General features: G+C 39.9%; 2 non-coding genes across 2 annotated transcripts; one reads left to right on the forward strand and one right to left on the reverse strand.

The window, feature by feature from the left end:
- Positions 1 to 265: 265 nt before the first annotated feature.
- TRNAQ-UUG (transfer RNA glutamine (anticodon UUG)) lies at positions 266 to 339 on the reverse strand. Its single transcript has one exon. It is a non-coding gene; the product is annotated as a tRNA-Gln (tRNA).
- A 4729-nt stretch (positions 340 to 5068) lies between these two features.
- On the forward strand, positions 5069 to 5151 carry TRNAY-GUA (transfer RNA tyrosine (anticodon GUA)). The gene has a single exon. It is a non-coding gene; the product is annotated as a tRNA-Tyr (tRNA).
- The last annotated feature ends 3501 nt before the right edge of the window (positions 5152 to 8652 follow it).

Below are 8652 nucleotides of genomic sequence, written 5' to 3' on the forward strand. Positions count from 1 at the left end.
GCCGAAAAGTGACTTGCCTTTGTTTGTAGCTAAGCTAAAAAGAGTAGAATCGTTTAATGGCCCAAAGTTATATAGTTAATAGGTATCTCCATAGTAAAGGAAACATCTTGTTGAAAATGCATGCCAGTTACAACAAGATGTTTCCTTAACGTTAAACCGTGCCGTGGGTGTTTTTTGGTTTGGCGACACGCAATGGCAACAGGTAAGTAACAAATAGGATTGAATAACTGCATTTGCCCTTTAGAAGCGTGTTCTTTGTGGCATTGGCACCGAAGAGGATTTGAACCTTTAACCACCTGATTCAAAGCCAGGTACTCTATCCAATTGAGCTATCGGTGCGGGGGGATGGACTTCATTAAGCCCCCATCCCTGTTATTTGTTTTTTGTTTGTTTTGTTTACTTTACTTTGTTTACTGCGCCGCCACCTATAATGCGCGAAACTTCTATTGGCCTCTGCCGGTTTATGAGGATCATCCCTTCTCTTACGAACATTTCCCTTCTTTTAATAAGCATCCGGTATCTCAGCAGATAAACATTAATCTAGACTCTAGCTATTTCTGCTTATAGTACGTTATTTGATAGCTGCTTCCATAATCCAACGAAAAGCTAAGGTTTCTTAACGTTTTTTGGCAATAATCTTGGGTACATTACGAGTAATCCCTGCAATTCTCACTCTCTTGACTTCGCAAGTAAGCTTGACATTCTCTGTGGCTAACGCCAAAAGTAGAATAACATGAACATCGGGTTCAGTTCAGAAAAGACAAGAAAGGGTTTGGGAAACAATAACACGAGATTTTGTTTTCTTACCATCAATCATACAAAAGTGGACTAATTTATTGATTAATCTTTTTTCTCTATCATCTACCCTCCAAATGTAGCTTAATTTATCTGAGTAATTATATGTGCTTTTTTTACAGCCTCCCTTGGGTCTAGATGAGATAAGCCCTGCTAGATGGGCGCATGAATATTTACAATGGGATCAAAGCGGATGGCTTTCCGTTCCGAAAGTTCTTACCGGTCATTTTGAAAGTCTTCCCAAGAAATTAAATCGATCTGAAGGCAATAAGCGAAAAAAGCAACCATTCTTTGATTTGACCTTTTTATTCGTATCGAATTCTTAGGTTTTTCTGTACCATGTTTTAATCTGCCTCATTTTCAATCCAGGATTCCCTACGAATCTTTAACTCCTCGAATACAATAATAATTGACACCTAACAAATCTTTTACCCTACCTCCTCTAGCCATAACCGCGGGGTGCTCCTATGAATTATAACCCTCGCCAAGGATGTAAGCAATAATATTCCTTCAATTGCTTAAACGTGCCTTGGCTATCTTGCATAAAGCTAAATTGGGTTTTTTTAGTGTTCTTGTCGAAACACGCGGGCATACCCCAAACTTTTAGAGACGTTAATTCAAAGCTCAAGTACGTATTTTGTGACGTTTTACTCTTCTACAATGACGAAGCAATTAATTTATGGTAGGCGTATTTCGCAATCTGTGCTTTTCTTTATGCGTGCAGCCCAGATCTTTCAACCGCTTAAGTGTACGATCGATTCTTTGTGCCTTTAAAGCACGCACATCGCAGGGGATAAATTAAAAATGCCAACGCCACTAATATGAGTTTTTCTTTATTTTAAAAGGGACTTACTTTAAGCGCCATATCCAAAATGTACGAAATTTTAGAGATATGAAAAGGGCAGGTGGAAGGGTCATGAAAAAAGGTTAAGTTATGTGTCGGGGTTTAATCATACGTCATTAGAGAAGGTTATGTGGGTGTCTAATAAGAATATATGAGATTAAAAACTGTGAAAGCTTGCGGCTAAATATGAATTGAAATGAATGCCCTATAAAGCCATTTGTTAGGATAGAAATCTTTCCGATAAGGTAGCGTGACCTGTTCATAGGTTAAGACGTTGAGTCGTATCTGTGCGCTCATTTTGCATTCATTTGCGCTCGGATGGCGGAGTTAGCGAACTGAGTTTCCATGAAGGTGAAAGTCCTTCTTCCTCGAGAACGGGGTAACAGCGTGCCTATGTGCTAGGGGAATGGCATCCGAAAGCATGAAGCTGGGCATGAAAGGGATTTAGAACCCTTTATGGGGAACTTGAAATCTCAAGCAAGGGCGCGCATAATGATATCCATCTCTTCTTTGTCTTCGTTGGGAGACAGGGTGGGAATAAAAGGTGTCTAGATAAGTGCCAAGTGGCGGTGCTGCATTCCTGAAGGCTAAGCCTAAGTTAAACTGAACAGCAGGCAACCACAATCCTAGCGTTTGAAGCGTCGAAACGGGAAGGCAGGAGAGACCCCTGCGCCCGAAGCATGGAACAGAGGCCAAGGGAAAGGGGTTGTCTGTCCTTTCCCGTTCCTCGAGCGCGCCTCCGGCGTAGAGCGGAAGCCTTACGGCCCGGTTCAAGGAAGTATGGAATCCCGGAACTGGAGAACCCTGCACACCTCTGAAGTCGCACTCAAAAGAGCCGACCGTACGGTGAACAGGAATAGGATGGGACAATAAGCAAAGGCCCGGTAGTAATTATCGGGACATGCTGAAATGTCCCCGCATTGCATTCAATTTTCAAAAAAGAAAGCAGCCAATAAACTATACTTCAACATTCTTTGATAGAAAGCGCACGCAAATTAGGATTAGCAAGGTATAAAAGACCTTGCCTTGCCTTTAAACCACAGGTAGCACTTGCTTTGTTATGGATAGACAATCTGATCCAATTTGCTGAATAGACATACCTCTGAAAATGAAAGCAAAAGCAAAAGTAAGAGTGGGAGTGAAAGTATGGCCTGATTCCGTGACCTCTCAAGGCGGGTTTCTAGTAGTAGGGATCGGATTAAACGAGCATAGGCCCTTATGGCCTAAAGGTGAACCGGAAGCGAGGTTCGAACCCAATAGCTACTTTTGCTTGAGTTGATTTCGCTATGACGCTACTAAAGCGATCTACATATCTATCAACGCAACAGAAAAGCCGGCTGGATAAAGGAAATTGTCGTTTAAAGGGAAAATGAAGAAGATACGAAGGTTTAATTTTCAGATACGCTAATGGTCCTATGGCCCCCTATTTAAGTTTTCTTTGGGAGTTATCCACTAAGCAATGGCTCTAGCTAGTCGATAAGGCTAAAGCGACAAGAAAGTAGAACCCGCGGCCGGCGTAGGTGTTTTTTGTGTGTGTGTTTTTCTTGCCTGTGGACATTATAAGTAAAAAGAGATTGCATCATTTTACGTTGTTTGGGAGGCATGAGCTGCTAAAAGAACCTGCGGCAGTTGCTATATGGGCATTGTTACGATCGGAAGAGGGCAGGGGAGCTTGCATTCCAGAACCCCTACCTGATGGGATGCGGGGAGCCGTATGACAGGAAACTGTCACGGGCGGTTCTGAATCGGCGGTCAGGCAGGGAACTCTCAACCCGATTGATCGACCATAACTGAAATAAGGCTTTAGAAAAGTCGTCGCCGTCGCTAAGAAATAGTTTATTTACATGAGTAAGAAACTGACGTATTTCCATTGGTCGCTTTCGTTTCGTATATTAGTTATTTCGTATGTCTTGTATAGTTCTCCGCGAATCAGCATTAGAAGGTTCTTCAATAGGCATAAACAAGTCGTGTTGGTAGCTAGTTGGCTTTACAAGTCCCGAGGAGTTGGGTTAGTCTTCCTTAATTACTAATTACTGTTTTGCTACTATGTGGTTTACATAAAACGGCATTGCAGGCAAAAAAAGCTTGAGATCATTTCAACGGGTGGCCTTGGCCTTTACTAAGGTCACCTCTAACGTTTTACTGGCTAGGTAACATAATGGCAATGTATTGGACTGCAAATCCTAGAATGACGGTTCGACTCCGTCCCTAGCCTATTCCTTTTCTTTCAAAGGCCCCTCTTGCTTGCTTGCTTGCTTGCTTGATTCAAGGGTAGTTGGAGAATGCGGTACGATGAAAGTCGTAGGCCGTGTTTAGAGAGGAGTCATTGTCTATTGCCTGTATGGTAAAATCTTTTAGATAGGACTAAGAAACGGCAGCTTACCTTATAGCAGATGCCAGCGGTTCAAGTTTACTTATCTCCAACCTGTGATCTAAGTCAATAGAATCGCACAGCACACACTAGTATGGAAGAATTATGGAAGAATCTTGATCCGCTGGCCGGTGAGCGGGGCACTTTAACCCACGACCAATTCCCTATGAAATGAACGTTGATAAAATCCCTGCATCGCATGTAATAGCACGTTGACCATGTTTCCAGCCAACACAAACAACACCCTATTTAATCAGGGTATGCCTCGTGTCTGCGTGCTCGTTTGGGCACGAAGTTCATTCTAACGCCGTAGACACCGAGAGTTTAGTTGGTTGAGCCCCGAAGTGCAGTCCAAAAGGCAATCCCGACGCGCTGGGTGATCTCAATGATAGCATGTAAACTATAGGTCGGCTTTCTTTTCAAAGTTCTTTACTATTTTCTATTAACTTTATGAAAAAAAGTCTTCAGGGTCTATGTTAGGCCCGTAGGATTCCGTTTTGTCTTTAGATTCAGAATCGTTGTATTTGCTAGAAACTCTTTTCGACATAAAGAAAGGGCCAGAATAATTGCCTTTAACCCAATCCAAGGCCAAAAAGCTATAACGCTGTTTATTACGTAGTTTTGTCTTCCTTTTTGATCTTAACTTCTTCGGTATATTCAACAAGCCAGCCTTTAGCAGGGGCTGAAGATAAAGTAGCCTTAGGTACTTAAAGTGGAGGTAACGTAAATGAATTAATAGATAAAGACTAAGTTCTTTAACGTCGTCTGAGATGGCTGACTCAGATGAAGTAGTAGGCGAATTTGTTTCCTTTTCTTAAGGAGTTACACGTAAGTTTAAGGAAAAAAACAAACCTATGAATCAAAAAAACCAAAAAAGCCATTAGCAAAAGCTTAAGCAAGAGTATCAAATCCAAGTCAGCCGTGTAATTTAAAAGCATATCAAAGGGCATGCATGTGTAAGAGTATTGAAAAAAGACCTGCTTACCGGATATCCCACCCGCCATTAACAGTGCCTAGTGCTCCAGTGGGCAATTAAGTGACACGCAAGAGAAAAAACAGGGAGAGTGGCTGAGTGGTTAAAAGCGACAGACTGTAAATCTGTTGAAGGTTTTCTACGTAGGTTCGAATCCTGCCTCTCCCATCCCAATAAGTGGCAGTTCAAAAAAGATGTTAGCCTTTATAGATAGCGAAACGTATATTTAAGGCTTTGCCTAGGCTAAAAAAAACCAACATAACTATACAATGGCCTTAACTGCGTGCACAAAATCTCTCTCTTTTACCCACACCGTCAGCAATGACTAGACAGTCTTGCTTCCCCTTACTCCACCCACCTTTTTCGTTGGATTGACTTTTCCCTGCCTAACGACTTTAAACCAACTAGTACACCATTAGACTTACTAAATACCGACGCAGTCAAGTTGATAACGAACATTCTTGAGATGAGGGGCTCGGCTCAAACGATTACATAGACGAGATTACCTTCTTGCCTACCTTAGCAGTTCCTTTTAGAGTGGGCCAAGGACCCATCAAGCTCTATTTACGTTGATTAGGAAACGGCAAAACGCTAATCGGAAACTAATCATTATTTTCTTTTTTATAGAAACATAACCAAGCCAATGCAAAAGCCTATGCTTGTTTCCGCGCCCCGCGCTAAGTACACACAACCGTAATTGTGTATATGGTTATAATTGCTGGGGCCAAGTCTGTGCAGAGCTGGCGCGTGATTCATTTTTGTCAGTCGCAGATCCGCCAAGGGCAATGCGATTTTGTCTCAAAAGATGCTATACAGCCAGCTCGGTGGACAGGCAATTACTCTTGAGATCTTCCGTTAACTGGGCTAAAAGCTAAGCTAATGCTAGCATAGACAGAGGCTTTTATCTATATAAGCTACAAAATCAAAAAGCAAAAAAAGAAGTAAAGAAAAAAGATAAGAATAACATTAGTAAACCGGCCTCACCGGCGTCAAAAGAAGAAGGATGCGGCGACGCTTTGAAAGGAGCTCTTTTGTTAATATAAGAGAGAATATTTATTGTGTTTTTAAGTTTGTTTTCTACGATACAACTTGTGTCTATGGAGCAGATAAGGGTTTTTTTGTTCTCTAGTTAAAAAGTAAAGACAAAACAAAAGCCATGATTATTAAGAAAAGAACTAAAAAAAGAAGTTTTATTTTAATTAAATAAAACTGATTAATTAGTAAAATGAAACATTTTGTTTCGAAAACAATTATAGAAGAACTGAAGATTTGCGTTTATTGGATATTGATTCGCTTCAGTCTGATACGGTTCACGCTTTATCTGTTTTTAAAAGAGCTCATTTTTTTATTAGCTAAACTTTTGCCCTATCTAGACTTGTTTTTTATTTGTATATAACTGACAGAGGCCTTAAGCACACATTTGACCATTTTTTAATATCACGTCTCTATTTTACCTTTCCTTGTATGATTTATTAAACTCGGTGCTTTTTGATCCTTAGTTGTTCTGAAAATGGAAAAAAAGATATAAAACAAAGTTTTATTTAAGTAGTTTTTGCCTCCTTTTGCTTTTATCTGCTACTTTTGTTTGGATAGTTTTTAATATCTGGCATTTCCCTTACGGCCTAAGTATCACATCCACTAATTCGCTCATAATTAAGTCATAATCTAAGATTTCCGATTATATATTGTTGACTATCCGCGCTTTGTTTATCTTGTTAGTATGCTCTTTTTTACTAGTAATGGTTATTTGTTTACTAGAATTAAAAGCTCTTTTTTTAAGAACTTGTCTAAACAATTGTCGTATTTTAAGGGTTCGTTTGCTTTTCATGGTAGCTCTATTTACACCCTCTAGATATCTGGTATTAAATTGTTGGTTGTTTATTTTTTTTTTTATGTTTTAATTGAATTAACCCTTTTGTAACTTTGATTACGTAAACTTATAAAAAAAGAATTGCCAGTTATCTCCGTTCAGAGTTCAGTAGCTACTTAATCCTACTCCCACTCCCAGTCGGCCTGCTTGACCCTTTCAGATTCCCTGAGTCTGCACTAGCAATAGTCGTAGCTGTGGCTGCTATAGGGTTAGTGTTTATGATATTGATTTTATTCATAATCTACAAGGCCCTTCCACCTATTCCCAAAGAAAAGAAGGAAAAGCGCTCAACAGGCTATTGGGATGGCTTTTGAGAAAAACTTCGAAAGTGGTGTAGCTGTGGCAAAAGAAGGTAGCGCAGAGAAGATTTGCTTTGCAACAAGGAAAGGGTGCAGTTGGGCTTTTATCGACCCAACCCCCCCGCACTGATAGCTCAATTGGATAGAGTCCCTGGCAATCAGGTAGTTAGAGGTTCAACTCCTCTTCGTGCCCATCGTTTCATGCCCGACTCTACGCCGTACGGACGGGACGGATAGAAAATATATTTGCACTTGGGTGAAATTGCCCGCCTGCCTCACTACGCCCCTGAGAATGAAGTAATACGACTTATTTTCATACCTCATCAGTACGTAGACTACCTATAGCCTTCGCGGTTCCGTCAGTCTAGCATTAAATAGATAGCTTATTATGCTTGAATTTCTTCAACTATGTCAAATATGCCATTTTCTGCAAGCAAGGACAAATGGCACTTTATCCCGTGATAGAGAAATCATTTACATTTAGTGGTCGAATCGTTGATTTCAAGCAAGCAAACCACGTTATCTTCCGGTTTCCTGGTACTGCCGTCTAGAGCGGTGCGTATCCACTCTTGCGAGTGGATAGCGTTTTGGACAGCTGGGCCTAGACTGTATTACAATGAAACTATCATTTATTCTTCATTTTCGCCATCATCTAATTGTATCGGGGTAGACATCTCAGTTGAGGTTAAAGTGTAGGTACATTAGTTACTGAAGAGTTTAGTTTGAAACCTCTGTTACTGGAGATTGATCTGTACAAGTTACTAAAGAGTTATCGGTGTTGGATTCTCTATTATTGTTACTGGAGTTTGATTGGTTAAACTGTAGGGGATAGTTGTTATTGAAGAGTTTTATTATTATGTTTGAAACCTCAGTTACTGTTACTGTTACTGAGATTGATCTGTACAAGTTATTAAAGAGTTATTGGTGTTTGAAACCTCAGTTACTAAAGATAGCGTTTGTAGAGTCTATATCCCTATCTCCGAAAAACCCAATAATCACGACGTCCCTGTATCTCTTCAACTGAATCCTCGCTAAATGACATAGCTTCATTATAGAATTGGTGCATTCTCCCTAAGACATTTTCTATATTATATGCTTGATGAAAGGAATCTTCAGTTTGGTAGATATAATCTTCAGTTTGGGTTGATATTGAATTTTCAGTTTGAGTTGATATTGAATTTGTAGTAGATATATTTGAATTAAAACAAAAAGTGGCCTTTCATTAGAAAGAACTGAATTTACAACTGAATTTACATTAGGTGTTTAAATTGTGATTAAATATCCATTTTAAACTAATAAGGTAAACTATTACCTTTCATTAAAACTATTATCCTATCAATATTATTATGCACTTGTAGTTAGGTTCAATACCTATTTGTTCTAGTTGTACCCGGGCTGCATTTCCTGCTGTTGCAATATCAGATAGCATTTCATCTGAAGTTCTACCTAAAACTTCTAATTGCATTTGAGCTGCTGCAATATTAAATAGTACTTCTGTAG

The sequence above is a fragment of the Adiantum capillus-veneris genome, chromosome 1, assembly GCF_014529385.1.
Source record: "Adiantum capillus-veneris isolate H3 chromosome 1, ASM1452938v2, whole genome shotgun sequence".
NCBI classification, from domain to species: Eukaryota; Viridiplantae; Streptophyta; class Polypodiopsida; order Polypodiales; family Pteridaceae; genus Adiantum; species Adiantum capillus-veneris.